The sequence below is a fragment of the Macaca mulatta genome, chromosome X, assembly GCF_049350105.2.
Source record: "Macaca mulatta isolate MMU2019108-1 chromosome X, T2T-MMU8v2.0, whole genome shotgun sequence".
Lineage (NCBI taxonomy): Eukaryota > Metazoa > Chordata > Mammalia > Primates > Cercopithecidae > Macaca > Macaca mulatta.
Window position 1 is genome coordinate 156,619,482 of NC_133426.1, and position 27,458 is coordinate 156,646,939.

The following is a 27,458-nucleotide window of genomic DNA, read 5'->3' on the forward strand; positions in this document are numbered from 1 at the left end:
TTCAGACTTTCTCAGGATCCGTGACTCCTTTTTTCTCTTCCAATTCCTCCTTCTCGGAATGGGAATGTCTGTCTTATGCCTGTCCCACCATGACATTTTGGAAGCAGAGAACTTGTTGCCTGGTTTCACAGGTACACAGATGGAGAGAAACATTGCTCCAAGATGAATTATACCCCCAGTTTCACCCATATCTAATTTAAATGATGTTTAGATAAGATTATGAACTGAGAGTTGGTGCTGGACTGGGCTAAGGCCTTAGGGGGCATGGAGATGGAGTGACTGTCTTTTGCATGAAAAAGATGTGAACTTTTGGGGGCCAGAGGGCAGACTGTTACTGGCTGAATTGTGTCCTCCCACCAAATTTGTATGTTGAAGTCCCAACCTCCAGTATCTCGAAGTACCAAGTTGAAGTTGTATGTTGAAGTCTCAACCTCCGGTATCTCAAAATGTGACCTTATTTGGAAATAGGGTCATTGCAGATGAAATTAGTTAAGATGTGGTTATACTGGAGTAGGGTGGGGCCCTAATTCAATATAACAGGTGTTCTTTATGAAAGAGAGAAATTTGGACATAGAGGTATGCATTGAAGGAAGACAGTGTGAAGAGACACAAGAAGATGGCCATCTAAAGCCAAGGAGAAAGGCCTAAGACAGATCCTTCCCTCACAGCTCTCAGAAGAAACTCTGCTGACACACCTTGATTTCAGACTTCTGGCCTCTAGAACTATGAGACAAGACATGTCTGTTGTTTAAGCCCCCTCAGTTGTGGCACTTTGTTATGGCAGCCCTAACAAACTATGACAGATTTTGGTATTTTGGAGAAGGGTCAGGTCAGGTAGACTACATATCCTAAGCAAAGGAGGTAGGACTTTAGCCCTCAGGGTTAGAGGGAGTCAAGGAAATAGTTTAAGCAAGGAAGGATCTGTATTTGAGAAATTTACACTAGTGGCTGTGAGGAGAATGTATTGGAGAGGACAAGACTGGAGGAAAGGAGACTAGTTAGGACATGGTTGCTGTACTCTAGATGAAAGTGAATGGCTGCCTAAATATAATAATGATGATGATGATGATAATAAGTAGTAGTAGTAGTAGTAGTTGCAGTATACTTATGTTTACAACTAATGTGAATTGAGTTCTTATGCTGTGCCAGGTAATTTATATGGATTAATTAATGATTGCAACAACCTGATGAGGTGGGCACTATTGTTGTCTCCATTTTACAAATTAGGAAACTTGCCCCAGGCCACCCAGTAAGTGCTGGGGCCAGGAATTGGACTAGGCAGTCTGACTCTAACACCTGTGGTGCAATGGTATGTTAGTAAATATTTAACAACCAGCCCTGATTTGTAGCGTTTGCCCATTTTGGTGGTGTGCCTATTCCCACAATTGCCAATTTTAGGCTACCAACATGTCATCGACAGGTTGACAAGATTGCTGAAAATCTAACCATCCCTTCTCACAAGGTGATGCAAGCCAGCTAGCGAAGCACCAGGCACAGAGCTAGCCATGTGTGAAGTACATGTTACTACCCTCCTCCCTGCTGAGCTTTATGTTAATAGGATACTCTTGAGGCCTCTCAGTTCCAGACTGCCTGGGACATTCAAATCTTGGTTCCACAGTGAGTAACTGTGTGATCTCAGAAAAATTGCTTAACCTCTCTGAGCCTCAGTTCGCTTAGCCCTGAAATTTGTTTTTACAAGGCTTCATTGAGCTCATAGATGTTAAGCACAGGGCCCGCCACATAATAGGTGTGCCCTCGAGCTTTAGCTGCTTTTATTGCTTATATGATTGTGCTTTCCAAACCCAGGTCACCTGGAGCACATTGTCTGGTTTTCTCCAGACGTCCTGGAGAGTGTGCCTGCCCGACGGTGGGCCCAGCTAGTTTCCTGGCGTTAGGTCACATTAACCTTGAGAATGATTGTGGTGATGGTGCAGCAGCAGCCTAGATGGTTGCTAGGACAGACATAGGCCAGAGTTGTGTCATTTTCGCTTTTTAAGTCACAAAATTGCAAATGGTCTGAAGGGTCCTAGAACAGCGGGTAGAGCCTCTTCCCATGTGGGTCCTGAGTTGTGCCTTTTCTGTTGGAAAATAATGCCATTGCATGAAGAGTAATAATTAGCATGCCATCTGCATACTTTTTTCTATATAAGAGCTTTGACAATGTCTTTCAGTCCTATGCATGGTGCAAGCGGGAAACTGGCAGCCATCTGGATTTACATTAATTCCCTAAACTGTTTCTCCATCTCTGTTTAAATGACCATTTCCTATCCTTATCTAGGCTTTGGTAGCATTACCTATGGCATTTTGGAAATAGCATTCATGGTAAGTAAGAAGCTACGGAGGGAAAAATTGACTTGTAGCCACAGTTTTCTGGTTTCATGGTGAAATCAATGCAAACCATTCTACAGGCCCTTAATTAACTGCTTGCTTGCTAATGAGGGCTTTTTTTTTTTTTTCTTAAAGGTTCCTGTATTGTAAATCAGTGAAGTCGCCAGGAAATTACGATCAATATTTTAACAATTTCCCATGTGTTTCTATTGTGTTTCTTCAACATCCCCAAGAATATTAAAATTGTTTAAGAACACAGCAAAAAGAAATAAGTCAACTTGCTTCCCAGTGGCTCTCCTCTGCCCCACCGGGGCAAAATGCCAACGTGTCCTCTGTGAGTGCCCCAATCTGTTTCCTCACCTAACACGGACTCATCTCTTTTTTTGCCAGACATATCAAGCACTTGCAAAGTGTTCAATATCACAAGATGTTTTGAATGTACATGCAAGACCTGAACTTTTGTCCAAATACTTTTCATTTGGTTAGGTTCAAGGCTGTCTGCCTCTTGTCTTTTAGGGTATGTAGGATAACAATCACGACAGCATCCTCTTCTCTGAGGGCTAATGACTGATGGGATAGACACCTTGATTAGGGTGGTCCTGTCCATAACAGAACTAAAACCCTGACTACACACCAATAAGGCCATTACTACTGTGACTCCATTTTGCACATGAGACCCGTGAGGCTCAGGAGATTGTACAGCTGGGAGACAGCAGAATCTGGGTGTACACCAGTGCCTTTTGCCTCCCAGATCAAGTTCCCTGCACTTCCTCTGCATGGGGTAGTCGCCACCCTAGGCCTTCCCAAGGGCACTTGTCCATCCTCATTCCAGTGTTCCTGTTGGTTGTGGCTTCCAGCAAGCTGTGGTCAGAGAACTCAGGTTCCCTGGGGCTACAACTCTATGCAGATGAGTAGTCCACAAGCCCTGAGCCAATGCCCCAGGAGCCTAGAGCTCCAGAGTCTGGGGGATGGGGATCTCTGGTTTTGCTGAGGGACTGGGGTGTGGCGTCTGCCTGGCTGAGTGAGGCATGGCTGTAGGGGGCTGGGAGCCAAGGGAGGAGGTGAACGTGGTGGCCTCCAGTTGGGCACAGCCAATGGCCTCTGAGCATTAGAGGTGAAGTGGGGGATGCCAGAAGGTGCTGGCCACATCCGTCATCTCACTTCCTCTCTCTGGATTCATATTCTACCATCCAGAGGGTACCCTGAACAACCCCCAACACACACACCCACTGCAGCTGAGGATTAGCCATGAGTCCACCAGGGAGGCTTTGGGGAAACCCCTGAAAGGCACTGTTAAACTGTGAAACAAGGAAGAACTGAGAACAAAGGCCTACGGTGTCAGAAAAGGACAGCTAGGGCCGAGGATGTCCAAAGGAGGGAGGGCACCTGTGCTGTGATGGGACTCAGGACAAGCTTCATTGAGGAGAAGGCCTTTGAGATGGGCCTTGAAGGCCAGGCAGGATTTTTTTTTTTTTTTTTAATAGAGATGGGATCTCACTTTCTTGCCCAGGTGGGCCTCGAACTCCTGGGCTCAAAGGATTCTCCCTCCTTGGCTTCCCAAAGTGCTGGGATTACAGGCGTGATACACTGTGCCCAGCCCAGGCAATATTTTGAAAGGAGAGCTGGCATAGGAAATATATGAGCAAAGGGGCAGAAGTGGGAAGAACCAGGAATTGTTAGGTGTCCAGTCAGCAGTCCAGACAAGCAGGAGACCCAGGTGCCTGTGTGAAAGTACCAAGAGAAGAATCTAGAAGTAAATATACAGACTGGTGCTCACTATGGAGGGCCTTGCACGTCAAGCTGAGATATTGGGATTTAGTGCTGTCGGCAGTAGAAAGCCCCAGGAGGCTTTTGAGTGTGGGAGTAATGAGAAATAGAGCCACTGGATGTGTGTTTTCCTCTTTCCAGTCAGCATGTGTGTTCTCCACGGGCCCCTACCTGCGCAGGCCACACCCAGAATTCCAGAGGCTGCCCAGTTAAGTCCTAGCATTTGTCAGATGAACATGGGAAAACTTGGCATCTGTTCACAGGAATATGACTATAAATGACAGGTGGCTGGTGATTTTATTTTTCAAATCCATTGAGCTCCAGGTTTGGGTCAGAGCAAAGACAGGGCTCATATTAGCCTCGGCATGGTATCTCTGGACTCCAATAGCCTAAGCCCAGCTTTTTGTTTAGCAACCACTCAGCAAAAGGACCAGGAGTTCCCCTAGGAGAAGGACAGCTCCTTGAGACCCCATGGTATTCTTTTCACTGCTTGGACCCACAGGCCAAGACTGCACACACTAAACATGGGTGGCCACATAGCAAGTGGAAATGGCCCAAGCTTTGAGGCCCAATTGCTTTACTGCTCTACCACTCATGGGCTGTGTGCCCCTGGATACATGCCTCCACCTCTCTGAGTGTCTGATTTCCTCATCTAGAACATGGACGTGATGATCAACACCTCGCTGGGGACACGGACCCTGCAGGTAAAGCACAGGCTAGTCCTACGTTAATGGAGGAAGATGTGCTGCTGAGCTCCAGACTTGGTCTTGCATTTTGGGTGAAAAAGGGGCCCTGGCTCTCACAGCTAGTCTACTCAGTGGAGAGAAAGCCCTCTGTCTCTGGCCTCCTCTCCCATTTGTCTGTCAACATTAGGATACCCAAGGTGACAACCACAAGGAAACCTCTTTCCACCAGTAACTGAAGGAATCACTCTCTGTACCTCTGTGACCACCTGTAAGACTGCCACCAATGCATGTGGGCCACACTGCCCCTTGGTGACATGACCTGAGGTTGGTTTCCTGTCATTAGCACAAAGCTCTTTGCCTGCCCTCCAGCCTTCTTAACCTTTGTTTAGGTCATGAATCACCTTCAAATGTGATGACATCTATGGGCCTCTTTTCCAGTGGGTGTGTATAGTGCAGTGGTCCCAGGGTTTCCTGAAAAGTTCCAGGAAAGCAGAATCTACTAACATTCATTGAACAGATACTCCATGCCAGGCACCGTGCTGGGAGCTGGGAAGACAGCAGTGAACAAAACAGACGCTGACTGCTACCCTCTTGGGATCTAACCTATAGAGGAGGTCAGCTAGCAGTAAGCGCTAAAGAGAAAACAAAGCTGGGAAGGAGAGAGGAAGTGCCAGAGATGGGCGTGGGGCTTTGAAATGCTACATAGGGTGGCCAGGTGACATTTGTGTCAAGACTGAAGGAAATGAGGGAGCCAGCCCATAGATATCTGGGGGAAGTGAATTCCAGCCCAAGGGAACAGCTAAAGCAAAAGTCCTAAGTAAAGCAGGAATGTATCTATGTGTTGAGGAAGAGTTGGGAGGTCTGTGTGGCTGAAGCAGAGTGAGTGGAGGGAAGATGACATCATTAAGAAAGGGGAGGGACATGCCGGAAGGACCCCAGAGGCCACTAGAAGCACTTCAGTTCTACTTTGAGTGCAATGGGGAGTTACTGTGGGGTTTGTCACAGAGATCGGGGAATAGACTGCAAGGAGAGGGTTGAAGGGAGGGAGGAATGAAGGCAGTCTGTGCGGCAGCTGCTGGAGTAATCCTGAGGGGAGAGGCTGCTGGCTGGTACCCCCAGGGAGCAATGGATGAGCAGACTGACATTGTGGATACATTTTGATGATGCAGACGACAGAATTGAATACTGGACTGGCTGTGAGGTGTAAGCAAGAGAGAAGAATCGGGAGGATTCCAGGGCCTTCTGCCTGGGCAAGATGAAGGATGGTATAGCCATGAACTGAGGTAGCAGACTATGGGCACTGCACACTTAGGGGATGATCAAGAACTCAGTTCAGTCAGGTTATGTGGAGTTTGCGATTTCTAGTGGCCATCCAGGTGCTGGTGCCAAGCAGGCAGTTAGTCATCTCGCAGACCTGTGGCTGTGATATTACAGGCTTCTTAGGATGCTCTAGGGGAATGGGCATCATTTGTCCCACTGAGGAAGATGAGAGCAAGTGATCCGAGGGTTGAGTGGAGGTGCTGGGAACAGAAACCCACCTTCCATCTCCTTGGCTAGATCACTTTGAGGTTGCAGATAGAATTTTAAAAGCATCCTGCCAATGCTCTGTGATAGGCATTGCCATCTCCCATTCAGCTTTGTTTAATCAGATTTCCTTCAAAGGACTCCCGCACTCTCGCAGTTCTACCGGGGCACTGGCAGCCCTGAGATGACTCTATCTCTCCCTGCAGGGCCTTGAAGGTAAGGTTCAGTCACCAGAGAGCAATAACCTCTTCTGGCTGCTTGCCCTTTGCCGAGCAGACAGGACTGGACCCAGACAAGGTGGATTCCTTCACAACTGCCCTGCCGAACTGTGGACTCCCAGCCTCGCCCCATTGGGCCGGGCGCATCCCCGGCAGCGCCGGGGCTGCGAAGCCACAGCCCCTGAATGTGTCTCGCAGTTGGGCCTGGACGCCGCTCTTCCTCCAGGTAACTTCGTGAAACGCTAGGAGGCAATCGCCCAGCCTCACTGCGCCTACGTAGCCCACGAAGGGATCTCGCTGGGTTCTCCGAGGTGGCCCCAGCGCTTTCCGAGGGCCGAGAGCGTGGGCGTGGAGGGAAGGAGGGGCCTAGTGGGCGGCGGGCCCACCCCTTTATTCGTGGCCTGCGGCTCCGCTGAGCGTGACCAGATGTGTTGGTGACAGGTTGCTACTCAGAGGTGCGGACAGGAGCTGAGCGCTGCTGCTGTCGGAGCCGACGCGGCGTTCCCGGGCTGTGCTCAGCCCCTGCAGCTGCCATCGGCTGGAGAAGTCCAGGTTAGGAAACGCACCCGGGGAGGGGAACCTGGGGAAGGGGTGCAGCCAAATACCCAGAAAGTGGGATAGGTGGGAGGGGAGTCGCTGGACTCGGCGCCAGGGCAGATGGTGGACAGGGCGCCCTGGCCCGCCCGGCAGTTCCCAAGGAACCTATGTTCCTGCAGAAGCCGCAGGTGTCTGTCTTGGGATAACTGCGGAGGGAGCCAATCCAGCCCAGCTTGGGCGGGAGCATCGCGTGCCCTGGTCCAGTGAAACGGGAGACTGGCCAGCGAGCTTGGACTCTGAGCTAAGCGTACTGGCGGGCGACGCCGACAGCGTCCGCGCTGAGAGTGGGGGAGTGGGAAGTGGGGAGTGGGGCACTCGGCCGGGATGGGGCGGGTGCAGTTCCCTAACTGCCACCTGAGAGCCCTGGTCCCCGCTGCTGCCACAGCGGGTCTGTTTGGCAGTCAGGGCGCGAGCTGGTGAGCGGATGCGTGGGCGAAGGGACTGGCGCTACCCACCCAGTAGCCACCCACTGCAGGTGAGTGACCCTCCCCGGGCGAGGGGAGGAGAAGGGCCTGGCCGCTAGCCCTAGGGTCAGGCTCTGGTGAAAATGGGAAGGAGGATGGGGGCTGAATAGGCTACTTTGTGATGAGACTCCCGTCCCTGTGACACTTCAGGGTCCTCCAGGGATCTGTCATTCCTCTTGCAAGCTCTCTTGTTCTCTGGTCCCTGTCCTCCTCTCCTTCTCTCCTCCTCTCCTTCTTTCCTCCTCTCCTCTCCTCTCCTTTCTTCTCCTCTCCTCTCCTCTCCTCTCCTCTTCTCTCTTCTCCTCTCCTCTACTCTCCCTCCATCGTGTCTCTACCTCTATCTCCGCCGGTGCCTCTCTCGATATCTGTCTCTCAGTCTCTGCCTTCTCTTTTTCTCGTGCGATCTCCTGTCTCTCTTGGTCTCTCGGTCCTGAGCGCTCTCTCGCCCTGTCACTGGTGACCGCTGGCTTTCGGCTCTCCGTGCTCGCTCTTAGTGTGTCCCGGCCACTCACGGCTGTCCAGCTCGCTTTCCCCAGACGCGGAAAGTCTACCTTCGGTGTGCGGGTTTCCCGAGCGCGCCGGGCCCCGACTGCGGCCCTCCGGCGGGCTCTGTCTGCTGGAGGCGTTCCGGTAACCCTGCTGTCGCCTCTTCCCACCAGCGCACCGCCTAGGCAAGCCAGCTGACACCGAGGGCACAGACCACCCTCCACTGAGTGCGGAGCAGCCAAGGTGAGTGCACCGATGCCCCTTCCGCCCCTCGGATCCCTCCCCAGAAGCCCTGGTTCGAGCCGACTGGAGAAATGAGGCAGCAACATCGAAGCCAGCCTGCGGCCGCTTTCTCCTCTAAAGACTGGTGGGAGGGCCTGGGAGGCCACTTGGGCGGCCGCAGCGCTTTGGATGCCCGCCGCCCCATCCCGGCGTGGAAACCCTGAGTTTCCAGGCTTGGGGCTGGTGGGGTCGCGGGCAGGGCAGCGCGGCTTCCCCTTTAAGGCCGGAGCCGCTCGTCGCCGTGAGTGTGAGGGTGTGTGAATGTGCGGCGTGCGTGTCTCCTCCTCCCCGAGTGACACAGCAGTGAGAAATGCCTATCAGTAACTTAAACCCCCGAAACTCCACCTTCCGGGCGCGCGGCGCGGAGCCGGGCGGTGGGAATGGAGCGAGCAGATTGAGGCCGCCACTGCAGCGCCGCCAGCATGAACTTGGCCGCGAGCTAAAGCGGCCGGCGGCGGGCGGGCGCGGGGGCACCGGCCGCTAGCCAGGGGGTGATCTGCAACAGGGCTGGGCTCCTTGGCGGCCGCCTGAGGCCAGGCTGCCCGCGCTGGCGGCCGCCCGCCCCTCGGACACTGCCCCCGCCGCCGCCGGAGCTCTGCAGCACGGTAAGGCTGAGGGCGGACGCAGGAGGTCCGACTGTTCTGGGGGTTCCGGGGTACACTTGTAGCCCCCAGTTATGGTCCCCATCGCTGAGGATCGGGGTCCCGGGGTGCTTCGAGTCGGTAGACCCTAAAGTTTGCTCTGAGCACACGGCCCACCTGGCGCTGCGGGCGGCCGCCCCTTTCTCGAACCAGCTCGGCTGGGCTGGGCGCAGCTCGAAACGCCGGAGACCACGGCCTTTGGCTCCGCGCCCATGGGGCGTCTGAAATCCGGCGCGGGCAGCCACGTACCGGGGAGGAAAGGTGGAAGGGCGCAAGCTGAGCGGGCTCCTAGGGCTACGCTTAGCTACCGGGAGTCTCCCACTCTGTCCCAGCACCCCCGGGTCGCTTGCAGCCTGGGTGTCACCGGCGACGGTGCCTTCACATGCCAGCTCCCTGAGCCCAGGCCAGTAGGCAGTGGGCACTGGGTGAAGGATTCCCCCACCCCAACGCTGTTTGCCGCCTCTGAGCTAGAGTGTGGAGTGTGTGCGCCGAACCCGCTGCCCTGCACTCCCTCCCCTGCCAACTCCTGGGGAGAGCAACCCGGAGCTAAGCTGGTGTTCAGGGCAGCCCGGACTGGATTCCTGCGGAGCAGCCCTGGCACCCCTGTGTCAGAGTCCGCACAGGTTCCCCAGCATCCGCGCGATGACAGAGCTGGGCGCCCGGCGCGGGCTAGCGCCGGCGGGAAGCCCCCCGGAGCGACGCCAAATACTTTTCTCGGCCAGTTGGCTTGGCCAGGCTCCGTCCCAATGCAGTGTGTCCGAAGCCTCCTGGAAAGCTGGAGATGTCGTCTGATTCTGATCCGTGATTAAATTCGGACTAAGCAGACACTAATAGGATTAGCCTGCCAGAAAGCTCGGCCCTGAAGCCATCGGAACCTGGGCAAACACGCGCCTCGGGCTGGGGCATTCACTCCCGCCGCGCTCCTGCAGCTGGGTGCGGCTGACCTGGGCACCCCGAGTGTGGGTGTGTGTAAGCGGGCAGGAGCACAGGGTGGCTGGGGGGCGTGGGGGAGAAAGGGCTCCTTTTGCTGGGGTGGCTCGTCGTTGTTGTTTGGCAGCACGGTGCCCCCCGGGGGCGCGGTACCCAAGGTGAACGTGCTGTTCACGGGTAAGCAAACCGAGGCCGGCTCCCGGACATTGTCTGCGAGGGCGAGCGAGTCGAGCTTACTAGAGGCGGCTGCGCTGGAACAAAGGCGCAAAGTCTCCCTGAGACCGAGCAATTTTGAAAGAGTTGGCTAGGGAGAGGGCCTGGGTCTCCCGGGGTAGACCCCCGCGGGAATTGCGCCGCCCCCAGAGGCCCCGGCCCGCGGCTGGGGAATTGTGTTCCCCGGTTGCGGCAAGCCGGCGAGCGACATCGCAGCGGCGCGGCCCAGCTCTTGGCAGGCGTGGGTTGCCGCCCGAGTGCCCACCGGCCGGGCGGGGTCGACCGTGCACCCGCCGGGGCTTCCCGGCCGCCACCGCAGCTCTGGGCCCCTGGAGGCCGCGCAGCTTCTTTCCTTCCCTCCTCCCTCCCACCTCTTCTTGTCTTTATAGATCCCCGCTCCCTCCCACCCCCGCCGCCGCCGCCAACAATCCGCTTTATAAAAAGCCCCTTTGTTTCCCAGGAGGCTGGAGAGAGGGAAGGGGGAAAGGGACGCAGAGGCAGGGGGCGGGGGCGGCTGTCTCCAAGTGGTTTCGAGCCGCTCGGGACAGGAGGGCAAGTGTAGGCGATGGGGGAGGGGGTTGTGTTTCGAGGACCCTCTGTGGGAACCCAGGAAGGTGCACGGAGCCCCAGCCCCGGCCCTCGCTGCACGCCCAGCCTGCCAGCCCTGGACACCCTAAATCCCGGCGGCCCGGACGGCCCAGTGGACTGCACTGCGACCGGGCGGGCGCACGCAGAGGCCCTAGGCGGCAAGCGCTCAGCGGGGTGGGCAGACGCTACTCGCCGATGCGCTCGCCGGGCTCGGGCATAGGGGGCGCCCTTTCCCTGGTTTCGCTTTGCAGCGGGCGCCCCTCGCTGCCGGAGCTCAGGGCAGCTGTCGCGCCCGCCGGTGGCTAAGAAGAAGGAGGCAGCTCGGAGGCTTAGGCCACCCGCGTCTGACTACACGCCTCATTTCTTCCCGCGCCCTCCTGCCACACCCTCCGCCCCGCCACACACAGGGGCTCAAATTCTTCGAGTGCCCTTTGTTTGGAGGCGCGGAGGCAGTGGGAGCCGCCACCTCCGAGGTTCGTGTAGCCTAGGCGGGCAGTGAGGATGAGCATGCCACTGTAGACCGCGCGCTGGCCTGCTGCCTCTGCACCTAACCCAGCTTCGGGCACTAAAGCTGCCAGCTTTAGTTGGATTGACGATTTAGCGGGTCCTTGTCCCTTATAACCGACCCCCTAAAACTTTCGAGAACCAGGGCTTGCACTGAGGAATGTCAAATATAATGTTAGAAGTAACCTTTCGCCATTCTGTTGGCCTGCTCCGCCCCTGTGCCCCAAAGTGGTTGGTGTCTCTCATGGAGTTTGTTCGGGAAGGGAATACTGAAAAGAAAAAAGTGACAAATAAGGAAAGTGGGCGGGGCCCAAGCTCAGGCTGGTGGGTCTCCCCAGCGAAGTCAGATTCCAACCGCTCTCTGGCCACCTCCGCCCCTCCTATTTCCATTTAATCTGATGTCGACGTTTTATTTGTGCCTTTTTGCATATCTTTCTCTTACTCCCCTCCCCTCCCATCTCTGGAGGTTATCGATAAGTGCTGGTCAAACACTTGTTCTCTGGTCTTTGGAGTAGAAGATGAAGCGTTAACACCCCCAACGCGCATACACACCAACTGCGCGCATACACACATCCCAACTGCATCTAAAACCACAAGAAAGTAATCAAAGGGTAAACTACTGGTTCTGCCTTCTCCTCCCCCCTTTGTGCTTCTCTTCTGGAGCAAGTTCATTGGAAAATAAAGCTGCTGATGTGCGAGATGGAGCATATGGTGCCTCCATAAGAGAGAAGCTGAAATGGCCTTGAACCTGCCGGACAGACCAGCTGTTTGCTGCCAGCCAGAGCAGCTAATCAGCTTCTTCCCCTTAAAGTAACAGCCCTCTTTTCACTTGATGACCAGTTTGCATATTAAATAGGATATTCTCCAGAGGGGAAAAGTGATGGGCTCCTGTACTGCTTTGTGCTTGGTGGTTCTCCAATGCCTGCTCTCTGCTCTGGGGGCTGCCCTCTCCCGGTGCCTGCCTGCCATGTGTGAGTGTTTCTTTCAGTACTGAAGTAAGAATGTTGCTCAAAGTGGAACTTGGGACAGAAGAGGCAGGAAAAAAGAAAGAAAGAGATGGGGCTGAGAGATTTCCAGATGCCTGGGAGGAAATCTCTCTGTTTTGCTCAGCTTCGGAAAAAACTAGCAGTCTTTCCCCCTTTTCCCCCCTTTAAAAATATCACAAAGAGCTGAAGCTTTTCCTTACAAGATCTCCTTAAAAATCATCCTCTTCCGGCTGTGACCATTTTCAGTTTTTCTTCAGTACAATGTGTTGGGGGGGGCGGTGGGGAACAGTTTGGCGTTGGAAGAAGAAAGCCTTTAGGAGATACAAGGAAATTCCATGTTAGGAAATCATTAGCAAAGGGTGACTTCGTCTGTTTTCCTGCCACTGACGCTGACAGTGACACAGATGTGTGGGCTGAAATAGGAACGTCATTGAATTTTTACACTCCACCAGGAAATACCCTGTTGCTGGGGTGGGGGTGGGGGCTACACATTCATTGCATCTTAAGGTAGGAGATTCACTATTGTCAATCCTTTTTACTAAGGAAAGAGATTTTTTTTAGCTTAGCCAGCATGTTTAATATAATTTCTTCCCTTTTAAATTGGTCACCTAAAGGCATAAAATGCACCTGTTAATGGATGGTCCCTAGGAAACTCAATTACTATTTGGGGTTATGAAAGGAGATAAGCTGGTCTTAGACAAGTGGTTCTTCTGAAAATAGCTGGACTATGCCTCTCCTTTAAAGGAACTCGATATACAGTAAACCCTTTTTTTAAAGATTCTGATTTTTTTTTTTTTTCCTGCAACAGTGCATTGCATAGATCATTAGCCTAGGAGCTGGGAAACTTGTGTTCTAGAAAGCTCTGCCCACTAATTAGCAGAGTGATCTTGAACAAGTCCATCCTTTCTCTCCCCCAATCCCATGACCTCTGAGTCTGAGTCCCTTCCAGTTCTAAAACACTGTGGTTTGTGAATGAAATAGTCATTTTCTGGGAAAGTGAAACATCAAGCTCAACCTTGTCATCGGGAAACAGCTAGACAGATAATAAAAAGGGGCTGGTATTTTGAAGGGCAGGGATAAGAAGGAGGAGTAAAAAAATGGCAGAAGGCCAATCAAAACAATACAAAAGTGGGAAGTGTTCCCCTTTTTGTGTCTTTTGCAAGTGTGAACTTCTAGCCCAGAATCAGCGACAGCAGACATCAGAAATCAACCCAAAGGTTCTCTTGTCCAATACTCCTATTGATGGCAGGCCTCCTAATCATTGGGTTGGTATACAGATAACGGGATCTAAACTCTTTAGAGTAGACTGGCATATTTCCAAAGGACTCATCTAATGGAGAGCAGATTTGCTGCTTTGCAGTTATTTAGCAAAGGTTTCAAAGACAAAAAGGCCTTCCATCTGCACACACGTGCACCAGTGGGATGTGGGTTCTTAACCCATTGTTGAACCTTTTCTTTTCTTCCTAATCCAGCTGTTTTTTTTTTTAATCACATTTCCAACTTTGAGGACACAGCAGCTATGTAAGAACCTGCTGCTGTCCTACTTGATGTTAATATTGATTTTTTAAAGGGGCAGGGGTGAACATTATGAAGAAGGACTCTTTATCCTCTGAGTTCTTTAGCAATTATCTTGCTGCCATAAATGTTGATACACATATAATGGATGTAACTAAAAAACTCCTTATCCAAGCAGAAAAGGCTGAGTGTTTGTTGGAGCAGATAGAATGCTGAGAATGTGAATAGACCAACCCAGATGTCGCTGGGGAGGGAGATAAATGATGGAGGAACAGGAGCTGGTTACTATGGATCAGCACAATAAACCAATTCCCATCATACACCTCTCACAACGCCACCGAGGGGTAACCTAGGCAGCACCAGTCAACTGTATGGCAGGAAAAAAGCATTGCAAAGCTCAATTGGAACCGGCCTGGTTTTGCAGGCATTGAGTCCTTAAACATCTTCAGTACTTCAAGGAGGGAAATTTCATAAATCAGAATGAACTTGAAGAGACTGTGTTGCAAATGCTTATGACTTCTTATTTTTGTTGTGTCATTGTTGTTCTTTAGTCTGTAAAGGTGTCAAAGGAAGAAGAAAAGGCCCCATGGAGCTGTCAGGGCAGTTAGTCAGGGAGTTCCCCATGGAAGTAAGAAACAGTAGCTTGTGTTATAGGATATTTACATGCCAAGATTGCAGGTACATAGTCCTGTGGGGTCCTGCTCCCAAATTACCAGCCCAGGACTGCTGAAGCCCCAAGGGCATTTTCTTCCAGAGGAGGAGACAGAAGCAAAAGAGTTGGGTTACCTCATTTCCCTGCCCCCATCCCCCCACTCTGGTTGCTTTCTTTCTCCCCTTCACAGAGCCTCCCTGGTTTCCTTCAAACCTCAAGTTTTCTCCTAAAATCTGACGTCTTTATAACATCCAAAGCAATCAGATATGAAACAGTTCAAAAATATTACCCCCGGGGGAGGGGATAGCAAGGGGCCTCCCTGGCTGTAGGCACTGAGCTCCCAGAGTAAAGGCTTCCAGAGACGGGGCCCAAGGAGAGTTTGGGAGCAAGAAGCAAAAAGCTCTTTGCAAAGTTTAGGAGAGCTTTCCTTGCCCAGATTGGCTATCCTGGGCCTCCCTGAGGCCCCAGCTTCAGACTACTCCCTCCCTTCCTTGGCCTACAAAAGAGTGGGCTCATTCTGCCGCTGAAGGAGGATCCCCCCACCCCAGGGGCAACTCAGTCCTGCCCGGCTGCTCTCTGACCCCGACACAGCCAGTGCCCCTTTCTGCACAGCCCAGTTGGAGCCTCCCAGACTCCCATTTCCTTGGTGGGTGGGTGTGGGAAGCTACCTTACCCTCCCATGTGCCCTGCTGCTTGCTCTGCCAAGTAAATAACCAGTAAGTGGATTTTGGGAAATGCCATTTTCTTAAGGCTGAGAATTGTTTCCTGAGGTTCAGAGAAGGATGGAGCGGACCAGAGGATATCATCTTGTTGGAAGAGGGCCTAGCAGGCCAGCCATTGATTTTTTCCCCTTTCTTCCACCTGTGCGAGTACCTAGACACTAGACCAAAGGGACAGTTTTCTGCTGATTTTGGAAGGGATCACTGGAGGCCACAGCACCCGAGAGAGTTAATGGAATCCAGGTCAAAAGGACCTGGTGGCCCCAGCTTGTGTTCACCTTTGAGAGGAAAGCGTGGGTCTTTGGAGCATAAAGACAGGACAAAAACAAAGTCAAGTAATTCTGAACATGTTGAGGAATTCCAAGTTCTTGGTCCAATTGTCCCAGCTCCATCCTCACCCCACAAGTAGTGCATTTCTATTTTTCCCTGCATTTGAATCTGAAATTCCACCCTCAGCTTCGGCAGCATGCTGGGACAGAGTGCGGAGGAGGAAGACAGGACCCAGCTCTGCCTTCCTTTCTGTGGCTCTGCTAGTCGGTTGACCATTGCACCTGTACATAGTTAGCACAGGTACACCATCTCACCTGCAAACTCAGATATTGAAAGATGGAGAATCTTACAGCTGGAAGAGTAAAACCCCATGATTTTACGGAAGAGGAAACTGAGACCCAGAGAAGCGTCTGACTTTCCTAGGGCCATAGTAAAGGGAGCCCAAAGTTGACAGAACCCTGGTCTCTAGCTCTCAGTCGAGTGTAGAACATCCATTTTGCACCCATGTGTGGGCAGACAGGCTTTCCTTTTGAGGCAGAGCAAATGTGGTAAAAAGAAATGCAGCCAGTGGAGGTGGAGCGCTTGTAACTGTGGTGTAATATAATCTGCCCTGTATCAATGTGTGCTTTGCTCAGCATCGTTAGGACAGCAAAGGGTCATATTAGAATCTGAACTTGAAGTCTGGAAGTAGCTGGAGAATGGAGATTGTAAATTAAGAATTAGAAGGGAGTGTGTGTCTCGTTTTTGAGTTGCTGTCAGAGAGTCAGGCAGCCAGCCCTGTGGAGGGCTTGGCTGGGTGGGCTCCTTTGGCAATGGTGGGAGGTTGTTTGGGTTTGGCTCTTAATGAGATCTCAGTGTTAATATCTGCCTCTGGAAGTTCCAGCGCCGGCCTTGGAATTTTAAGTGGGACAGTAGTTTTGGTGCAGTTGCCAACATCACATGGTTTGCGTGTCTAATTCTGAAAGACTGGCATGCGTTATGCTAGGCTTCGGGAGGAGGGCACAGCGTTTCTAAGCCGCTTGTCTGTCAAGGATTAATTTAACCTCTAATTACTACATTTTCTTCGCAGTTTGCTGCATGAACGTGTTGTAACAAAGCTCAAAGAAGTATGCCATTTTATTTCCCTGCCACTCTAAAATTAATTTCCGGAATATGGAGTCAAACCTGACACACTTGGTGTTAAAATAATTGTGCTGACAGTCGAGTTAAAGTGAACAATCTGGTTGTTTCTAGTGATCCCCCAGCCATGGGGTAAAGAGCATTATCATGTTAGTTGCTGTGACAGTTCTCAAAATGAACCCTGAAAATATCAAGGAGTGTCACTGCCCAAATCCACTTGGGGAGCACCGGATACAAAGGTAACACCCAAGCATATGGCCAGGGTGTTAGCTTTGGAGTATGACTGATCCCCTGTGCAGTAGGGCAGCCAGGGAGTCCTTTCTCACCCACTAATAGGGCTCGTGGTAAGGTCTTGTCCCACAGCATGAGGTGAGCACATTATTAAATCGGAGGCTCCCAAGAGCCTGCCCCTGGGGCCAAACCTGTTCTGAGTGGCTGTGACAATGAAATCACAAGATGAAGTTAATGGGGATTCTCTGGGCAGGTTTTTCTCCCTCCTCCTGCCTGCTCTTCCTGGGCAACCTGCACCAGCACTCCCCAACAGTAATAGCCCTTTGGCAGTCCTACATATCTCTTTTATCCCCACCTTCCCAAACAGCAGCAGTGGATCCCAGAGTGGGAGGCCAATTCCCCATTCTGGGTGCTTGAGAAGATTGCATTCTCAGGCCCTGGTTGGGAGCCTTAGCAGCATCGTTGGTTGCCTAGTTTGGGCCCACCAAAGCTGATTTTTGGGATTTGAGAGATGGCCAGGTTAGCCATTTGAGTTCTCATCTCCTTGCTCAGGCGGTTGTGAAGAGCTCTCTCTCTTTCTCTCTGTCTCTCTCTCTCTCTCACTCACACACACACACACACACACACACACACGCACACACACACAGACACACTCACACACTCACCCTCTCTCAGGAGTAGAACTTTGCCAATAGCAAAGGCTAGGTCTGAAGCCGTGGTCTACATATGGCTGGGGATAGGCTCACTGGCCTTTTCAGCCATGCCTTTGGCTGTCAAATCCCGAGCAAATCGAGTTGAGGTTCAGTACTCCCACCTTTTCCTTCCTGGTTTCTAGATCTGCCTCCTGCTTCTCACACCCCCTCTCCACCTTACCTAGAAAGATGCCATCCTCAGCCCGCTGTACCTTAGTGGGATTCCCTTCCTCTGGAGAATCCGGAGCCTCCAGCTTGAATTAAAAGATGCAAGAGTTACCATGCCTTGGAGAGAATCTGCTGTTTAGGGCACAGGTAAGGAGGTGTTCAGGGCTTAGGGAAGCCCTCTTTTCCCACACCCCACCCTCCACCCCACCAAATGGTACCATGCCTGGCATAAAGCTGGTCCTATTTATGAGTTAGAGAACTACCTGGCTGCCAAGGTTTTCTGAGCTTGCCCTTGGGGAAGCTAACTGCAACTGGTCTCTTGAACCTCAAATCATAACAAAAATGACTCCCGATTCTCTGAAGCAGGGGTGGCTCTTTGTCTCTTAGGGATCATATATTTCTTTGAGAATCTGATGAAAGCTCTGGGTCTTCTCCTTAGACAATGGAAAAATAACATGCAGTGTTGCTTCTAATTTAAGGCACCACTAGGCCTTAAGCCCACTCATGGTTCTCTCAGGGATCTTTTGTCACAGGTTAAGAATGCCTCAATATGAGCTTTCCCTTCAGCAGGAGACATTGACCAACTATGGGATTTTAGGCAAGTCTGTGAACCTGCCTGAGTCTCAGTGCCCTCAGCTGTCAGATGGAAATATCAGAATGTCAGTTCCACCAAGTTTGGAGCATTGTGGGAGATTCAAAAGAGATGGTGTTGGTGAGGTGGTCTTGTAAATATCAGGCTCAGGGCACACTCATGGGTTGCTCTCTTTAGTGTTAGTGTTTACTATTTATTTATTTTGCCTTTCCATTCGATGTCAGAAATTTAACAAAAGAAAATCAGGTTTCTTTTGACTTGAAAAGTCACTTTGTCCCTTTCTTTGATACTGCATAAGTTACACCCAGGCAAACTAGCATTCAAGAGACTCTGGCTTGGGAGGGACCTCAGAGAGCATGCAGTGTGTCCAGGATCTAGACAGTTTTAGAGACCCCAATTACCCAGCCCTTGGCAGTTCCAGAATCGGTCAAGGATGTGTGTAGCCAGCCCAGTGCCTTGAGGAGGTTCCACATTTGCCTGCTGCAGAAGTGAGGAAATGGGATCTGAGGAGGCCGATAGTTGTTTGGTTTTTCACATTTCAGTACTGTCACAACGGGCATGAGAAGGTAAAGTGGATCCTGTGTGTCTCTCTCATAGTCACTGAAAGGGCCTAGCCAGACCCTCGTGAAAACTGGTAAGTAGTCTTACCCCAGGATCTTTCCAGGGCCCTATCCTGAGGAAGTGGGGTTGTGTCCCTTTGGAAAGGAGCCTCAGGTTGGGCCTGCTGGTGTGATATGGGGGGTCTGCTTAGGAGGGAGGAGGATGGCTGGACTCCATTCAAATAGCCCGCCACGACCTTCCCCATCGAACCCTGGAAGTGTGGAAAGTCTTCTCATGGCAAGGCCACGAGGGCTTGTATATCAAAGATGGGGAAACTGAGGCCCAGAGAGGAGCAGGTGCTGGCCCTGGGTCTCATGACAAGTCAGGAAGACATTTCCTTGGCCCTTGTTGATCCTGTGCACCTTCCAAGTTCTCTGACTCCTCACAATAGTGTATTTTCAGTTCTCCTAGAAACACAAGCCCATCATCATATTAACCTGGCCCTAATGAATGCTCAGGTCCTCAAAGTCAGCCCTAGAAAGTAAAGAGCAGGTTTGGAAAGCCCTTTGAACCCTCAGAGGGAGATCCTGGCCTTGCTGAGCCTGTTGCTATGCAGTTCCAAAGTGGAGGCAGCCACATATTTGCAGAGCTTTTTAGTCCCTTCCCCCACCCCATGTGGATTTTAGGAACCTTTTGGAAAGAAATGTGTTGCTAGGAGCTTGGGCTCTCCCTCTCCTTTAGAAAGAGAGGAGAACTGTTTTTGCTTTGAATTGTCTTGCAAACATATTGAGGTATCTCCCTACCCATTCTTTCTTTTGTTAAACCAACCCAACCAAACCAAGCCAGGGATAGTTAAGCGGAGATCATGTTGAAAATGAGTGCTTAGTACAGGGTCACTACGCAGAGTGGCTCCCATTCCCATCCTTGGCCAGAGCATCTCGCCCTTAATTTCATTATTAATCTGGAGGGAGAGGAATCGTGCAAGTCAATTGAAAGCAGATGCCACCCAGGAATTTTAGGTACCGTCATGTCATCAAACAAAATGAGAGTCGTTTGTAAATTGGAAAGTTTGGCAGTGGGTGGTTGCCCTTTGGAAGATTCACTGTTTCAGACCAGCTTTCTGAGTCTGGGAGGAGTCCCTGGTGCTACAGTGGGAAGAATACCCACCTGGGGGCCACCGGCAAGTGGTCCGACTTCAGCTTTGATACCAACTAGCCATGGCACTTGGGGCAAGCTATTTCCTTGGACTGGGCATCATTTTCCCCATCTGTACAATGAAGGAATGGTCTAGGGGCATCCAAAAGGCTCCTCCAGCTCTGGCATTCCATAATTCTCCAATAGCAAGTTAAACTCTAAGTTACTTAAAATATTTGAAAAGGATAAGTAATAATTTGTTCTTTTTGAAATTACCAGAGACTTGAAAGCATGGAGTTGTATTTTGGTTTGGGTAGGTGGGGACTGTGACTGTTATATAAGTGATAACAGTTTTAGAAGTTTTAGCTAAAGACAAAGAGTTGAAATGTATTTATGTAGGACCAAATAATAGAAAAAAAATGGAAATTCCTTTAGAGACCCCTTGTTTTATGCATGAGGATGCTGCAGCTGAAGAAAAATATCATGCTTGCCCAGGCTTCCCTGGCAAGCTGCTCACAGCTGAGGTGGTCCAGGACCCAGGAGGTCCACCTTGCCACCCACTGCTTGCCCCACACCGCACGTCCTAGGACCTTACAGAAGAAGCCTCCAGGCCCTCAACTCCATGTGGGACCTGCAGTCAGCAGAATATAGGGCTGAGTGATTCTGATTTCTAGCTATCAGATACTAGCTTATCAGAAAGGAATTTTTTATTCTCCACCCCTGCCCCCAACATCCAAGAGTTCTCTGTTAGCAGTAAATATTTAATTTTGTTGGTCTTGTACCAATGCCTAATTTAAAATAAAACAGATTTTTTGAATATTGGGGGGTGGTCCTTACGGGCCTGTTATTTGGATTTATTTTATTTCAAACTGATGGGCTGTTTTAGGTTTGACTTCATATTTGCTACTTTTCATTATGAAAAAAAAAAAAAAATCCCAAGCCACTCCACCCTTATTTTTGTAGTAAGTAACAGTTTGTCTTGTCTAAAAGAAGCTTTTAGTTTCTCAACTGTTTGCACCCAGCGTATTCAGTCTTATTTTGTATTTTTAATCACATAAATATGTTGGCCACCTATAGCTTATAGGGTGTTCACAAAATGTGCCCCACTCATTCCCAAACAGCCACCAACTTTGGGACTGTATCTTTCAGGGCCATCCCAGCTACCTCTTGTCTGGTTCCCAGCCATCCACTCCTCTGGCCTGAAGCCAGACTGTATGGAGGTGCAGAGTCAGAGAGGCCTTGGCCTGGGAGGGAGGCACCCTGGTGCCTGGCCCAGCTCTACTGCCTTGCTGTGTGACCTTGGGCAGGTCCTTTCCCCTCTCTGGGCCTCACGGTTCCTACTGTTACAATGAGGAGGCTGAGCTAAAGGGGCTTTGTAGGATTTTCCTCTTATTATGTTGGATTGTTATATTTGGAAGATGTGACTTGACCAGTACAGTACATGACCTTTAAATCCTTTCTAGAGGCAATATTTAGTGATGTTTCTGAAAGAGTTAGGAGGTATATATCTCTGAGATGAACTAGTACTTTCTGAAATTTATCAAAACAACAGTTACCATTTTTTGAATGCCTACTGTGCCTGGAGACTCCTGTCCTGCTGCTTCTTTGAAACTCACCCATCAGCTGTGAGCATTTTCTACTGGTTTCCCCTCAGGCCTTCAATCTTTGATCTCAATACCTTCTCCCTAGGAGATTAATTGATCACTTCTAACCCTTTTTTTAATTTAATTTTTCACTTGACATAAATTCAGACTCTCAGAATATTTGCAAGAATAATACAAATAATGTTTAACTACCTTTCACTCGATTCCCCAAATGTTGCAATTTTACCACATTCTATGTTTTATGTACCACCTCTCTCTCTCTCACACACACACACACACACACACACACACACCATTTTATTCTGAACTTTATGAGAACAAATTGTAGGTATGATGCTCTTTTATCTCCAAATACTGCAATATATATTTCCTAACATTTCCTAAAACGTTCTCCTGCATAAGCACAGGTATTGATCAAAAGCAGGAAACTAACAGTGGTACTAATCTATCTAAAGATTTTAATCTAAAGGCTTTATTCAGATTTTGCCAATTGTCCTAATAATGTCCTTTATCGCAAAAGAAAATCCAGGATCATGCAGCGCACTCATAACTCAGTCGTTATGTCTCTTTAGTGTCCCTTAATATGGAATGGTTCCTCAATCTGTCTTAGTGTTTTGTAGCATTGACATTTTTGAAGAGTACATGCCAGTTATTTTGCATAATGTCCCTCAATTTGAGTTTGCTGCCTGATGTTTCCTCATAGTTAGATCACTGTTATGTACTATTGGCAGAAATACCACAGAAGTGATGTTGTGCATGAGTGTATCACGTCAGAAGGTCCACGATGTTAGTTCCATTCATCCTATTCCTGGTGATTGTCACTTTGATCACTTGGTTAAGGTGAGGTCTGCCAGATATCTCCACTGTCCAGTTTCTATTTCTTCTCCTTGCCATTAATTAGTATCTTGGGGAAATAAATATATTTTGAAGCTGTTAGTATCCTACTACACCTCAAACTTTCACTCACTAGCTTAGCATTTATTGATGGTCTGTGCCTGAGGCAAGATTATCATGCTGGTTGCCAACTAATGAATTTCTGATTCCATCATCCATTCTACGATTATTAGTTGACTTTCTACTATAAGAAAGAACTTTTCTTCTTTCACTCCCATTTATTTACTTATGCTTTTATTTATATTAGGTGGACTTGTGCATTTTTATTTTCAGTTATAATCCTTTCCTATTATTATTTATTTTGATGCTCAAATTGTCTGAGGTGTGTCCAGTGGGAACTCCTTCAAACTAGTTACTATGTCTTTCTGACATGCCCCTAATCATCCTTTGAGCATGCCCTTAATTTTTGGCACATCTGCTCCAGGCTTATCTTGTACTTTCCCTGCCTTAGCCTTAAAATCAGCCATTTTCCCATGGAATCCTAACTTCTTTTAGTGAAGAATGGCATTTAGAAACTAAGATCTGGGTACTAAGAGCATGCACATTTCTACAGATGTGTCATTGTTACTAAACCCTCTCAGCTAGGAGAATAATTAACTCACATCTATATCTATTCCTTTTTTATTTATTATTTTGGTAATATCTGTTTCTCTATCTACCTGCCTCCGTACTTACCCATAAACCATGAGTTCACATTGATACCTCCAAATACCAATACAACAGCAAAGTTCATTCTATCTTTCCCCTTCCCATATTTGTAGTTTCCTTGCAAAACAGTGAGAAATCTCTCTGCCATTACCATAATATATTTACTCGCTTAATCCTAGAATATACAGAAACTAGTTTCATAGTTGCTAACCCATGACTCTATGAAGAAGCCAATTAACAAGAGTACAATATTTGTTTAGAATTCTTTTTGTCTTTGCGTAAGAGTGTATCCTTCAAACACTGTTAAAAATTTACCTGGGCTAGTTCATCTCCCGGGCCCACTGAGGTCATTTGAATATGGTTTAGTTCACTTGTTTCTGTTTAGATTCCTTTTTGTCTGCCGCCAACACTCCCCACCATCTTTCCTTGCTAATTTTAATTATTTTTCTGTGAGCATGTGAAATAATAACATTGTTTCAAAAGTTAGAACTGTACAGAAAGAAATCCTCAGAAAAGTGACTTCTCTCATTACTTCTGTCCTTTCCACCTCATTCCAGTCATTTCCTGTAAGTAACCAACTTCATTAGTTTTTCTGTGTTTTCTTTTTGCACAAATGAACGGATATCTGTGTATTTTCCTATACCCTTCCTTACATAAGGGCGGCTTAATATAGATACTCTTTCGAGCTTTGCTTGTTCACTCAAATGCATGTCCTACCAATCACTCCATATAGAGATCTTCTTCATTCTTTCATTACAGCTGCATAGTACTGCATTGTGTAGATGTACCATAAATTATTCAACCAACCTCCTATGTGTAGTCATTTAGGTTGTTTCCAATATTTTGCAAATAAAAATAATACTCAATGAACAACCCAATGCATATGTATTTTCATATCATTAGAGGTATATCTTAAAGAGTAAATTTCTAGAGGTGGGATTAATGTGTCAAAATGTAAAAACAAATGTAGTTTTGTTAAGTATTGCCAAATTCCCCTCCAGAAAGATTGTACCAATTTGTATTCCCATTAGCAATGTATGAGAGTGTTTTTTTCCCCCAAGCCTCACCAACAAAGTATTTGCTTTACTTTTTAATTTTTACAAATCTGATAGGTGAGAAATTGTATCTCAGTGTAGTTTAATTAGCATTTTTCTAATTATGAGTGGCTTGCAACATCTTTTCATATGCTTAAGAGCCCTTTGGATATTTTTATGTGTGTGAATTATCTGTTCATGTCTTTTCTCCCTTTTTCTATTGGGTTTTTAGTCTTTTACCCTCAATTTTAAGAGTATTTTTCTGTGTTAGGTATATTAGCTTTCTTTATTTGTGATATATGTTGCAAGTAATTTCACTTAATTGGTTTGTGTTTTTTTCAATGTTTGTTTTTCTTTGCTATGCAAAAATAATTTTATGTTGTCAAATATCAGTCTTTTCTTTTATCATATCTGGATTTGAATCCCAGTTCGAAAGCCTTTCCTCACATCCAGTTTAAAGAGAAATTCACCCAATTTTCTTCCAGTATTTGTATGGTTTCATGTTTTACATTTAGATTCCTAATCCATTTGGAGTTTATTCTTATGAACGGTATATGGGAGGGATCTTACTTTGCCTCTTTCCTTTTTTCTTTTTGTTTGTTTCTCTTTTTTTTTTTTTCTTTTTTAGAGACAGGGTCTCACTCTGTCACCCAGGCCGGAGTGCAGTGGCATACTTATAGTCAGTGGCAGGGTGGTGTGCCACAACCACATTCAGCTAAGTTTTTATTTTTTTTATGATTTGTAGAGAGGGGGTATTGCTATGTTGCTCAAGCTGGTCTCGAACTCCTGGGCTTAGGCGATCCTCCTGCCTCAGCCTCCCAAAGTGCTGGGGATTATAGGCATGAGCTACTGCACCCATCCCCTTCCCTTTTTTCAAAAGACTACCCAGCTATCACAGCCCCATTTTACAAATGTTCATCTTGCTCCAGTGATTTGAAAAGTCACCATTATTATATATTCAGTTTCCACATATACTTGGGTCTATTTCTAGATGCATATTTTATTCCTCTGGTCAATTTGCCTATTCTTCTTCCAGTACCACACTGTTTTAATTATAGAGGCTTTATTGTGATTTTTAACAGCCTTTTATTTTGAGATAATTGTAGGGTCACATACAGTTTTAGGAAACAATACTAGAAAGATCCTATTTACCCTTCACCGAGTTCACAACCAGAACACTCACACTGATACGCTCCATCCACCTTATTCAGATTTTACCAGTTATACATGCACTTATTTTTGTACATGTGTGAGTATTTAATTCAGAGCAGTTTTATCAAATGTGTAGAGTCATGTGACCACAGTCAAGAAAAAGAATAGTGCCATCACCACAAGGATATGCAATCCTTTGTGTTGCTGTTTTATACCAAACGCACTTCCCTCCTGATCTGCTCCACCCCAAGTTCTGAACCCGCAACTAACCACTAATCTGTTCTCCATTCCTATAGTTTTGTAATTTCAAGAATGTTATGTAAATTCAATCATATAGCCTGTGATCTCTTGAGACTGGCTTTTTTCACTCAGCATAATTCTGATAGTGGTGTAGTGCAATACAGGAGTAGTCCATTCTCACAGGTGTGTAGAGATATGTCATTGTCATATTAATTTGCATTTCCCTAATGCCTAATGAGATTGAACATATTTTTTGGAGTTTATTTTTCATCCATATAACTTCGTGGAATGTCTGTTCATGACTTTGGCCCATTTTCCAGTTGGATTATTTGCATTTTTTCTCTTTTTTTTTACTGTTGAGTTTTGCAAGTTCTTTATATATTCTAGATACTTGTACTTTGTCCAATATGTAATTTGAAAATACTTTCTCTCAGTCTGCATCTTATCTTTGCATCCTTTTAATAGGTTCTTTCACAGAAAGACTATTTTGGGGGCCAGATTTTTGTGGTTGAGTCTAAGAACTCTACACCAAGTCCTAGGTCCTGAAAACTTTCTCTAATATTTTTTAAGTTTGATGGTTACACATTTAAGGCCATAATCGATTTTGAGTTGATTTTTGTATAAGGTGTGAGGTTTAGGTTGATGTTTATTATTTTTTTGCCTAAGGATGCTCAATGGCTCTAGTAGCATTTGTTGAAAAGGCTATCCCCACCTCACTGAATTGCTTTTACACCTTTGTCAAAAATTAGTGGGATACATTTTTATAGGTCTATTTCTGGGCTCCTTATTCTGCTCCACTGATCTATGTGTCTATCCCTCTGCCAATGCCACACAGTCTTGATTAATGTAGCCATATAAAAATGTTTTTTGTTTTTTTTTTTTTGAGACGGAGTCTCGCGCTGTTGCCCAGGCTGGAGTGCAGTGGCGCGATCTCGGCTCACTGCAAGCTCCGCCTCCTGGGTTCACGCCATTCTCCTGCCTCAGCCTCCTGAGTGGCTGGGACTACAGGCGCCCGCCACCGCGCCCGGCTAATTTTTTGTATTTTTAGTAGAGACGGGGTTTCACTGTGGTCTCGATCTCCTGACCTTGTGATCCGCCCGCCTCGGCCTCCCAAAGTGCTGGGATTACAGGCTTGAGCCACCGCGCCCGGCCTTAATAAACTTCTTTTTTTTTTTTTTTGAGACGGAGTCTCGCTCTGTCGCCCAGGCTGGGGTGCAGTGGCCAGATCTCAGCTCACTGCAAGCTCCGCCTCCCGGGTTCACGCCATTCTCCTGCCTCAGCCTCCTGAGTAGCTGGGACTACAGGCGCCCACAACCGCGCCCGGCTAGTTTTTTGTACTTTTTAGTAGAGACGGGGTTTCACCGTGTTAGCCAGGATGGTCTTGATCTCCTGACCTCGTGATCCGCCCGTCTCGGCCTCCCAAAGTGCTGGGATTACAGGCTTGAGCCACCGCGCCCGGCCAAAAAATGTTAATACTGGGTAAAGGCACTCCTCCCATTGTATCCTTGTTTCTCAAAATTGTTTTAGCCTAGGACTTGTGCCTTTCCGTGTATTTTAGAACAACCTTGTCTATGTCTGCAAAAAACTTTGCTGGGATTTTGATGAGAATTGCATTAAACCTATAGGTCAGTTCAGGAATTGACATCTTTACTATGTTGAGTCTTCTAGGCAGTAAACATAGTATGTCTCCTCATTTATTTAGGTCTTTATTTTTTTATGAGCACAAAAAAGGTGTTTATTATTATTTCTATTTAATGTTCAACCCTTTTTTCTGAGTTTTTTAATTAAAATTCAAAAATGTCAATATTTTCAAGGGAAATACAATATGTGAAAATATTTTAAATATATTCTTATAAATGTATTCATACCTGTTGATATAGTATAAGACTGAAGCAATAGAGTACAAAATTTGAAACACTTCAGATTACAAATATTTTGTCCCTTTTAGAGTACAGTTTTAAAAAATCACTATTTTCATAAAGAAAATATAGAGTTTTTAAAGAGAGAAAAGAGATTGCTTATAGATGTCAGTTGCAAGTA

General features: G+C 48.0%; 1 protein-coding gene across 27 annotated transcripts in view; it reads left to right on the top strand.

Annotated features, from left to right (window-relative positions):
* The first annotated feature begins 6,793 nt into the window (after window positions 1-6,793).
* Window positions 6,794-27,458, top strand: part of MAMLD1 (mastermind like domain containing 1) — a 144,925-nt gene continuing 124,260 nt past the window's right edge. For 13 of the 27 annotated variants that reach the window (XR_013412642.1, XR_013412648.1, XR_013412645.1 and 10 more), the window contains exon 1: window positions 8,927-8,957. The gene's annotated coding sequence lies outside the window, so the exon portion shown is untranslated. Of the gene's footprint in view, window positions 7,076-7,289; window positions 7,596-8,243; window positions 8,314-8,926; window positions 8,958-17,525; window positions 17,728-27,458 lie in introns of those variants that run through there. The other 14 variants (XR_003726038.2, XR_013412646.1, XM_015128403.3 and 11 more) reach the window with 5 other exon arrangements.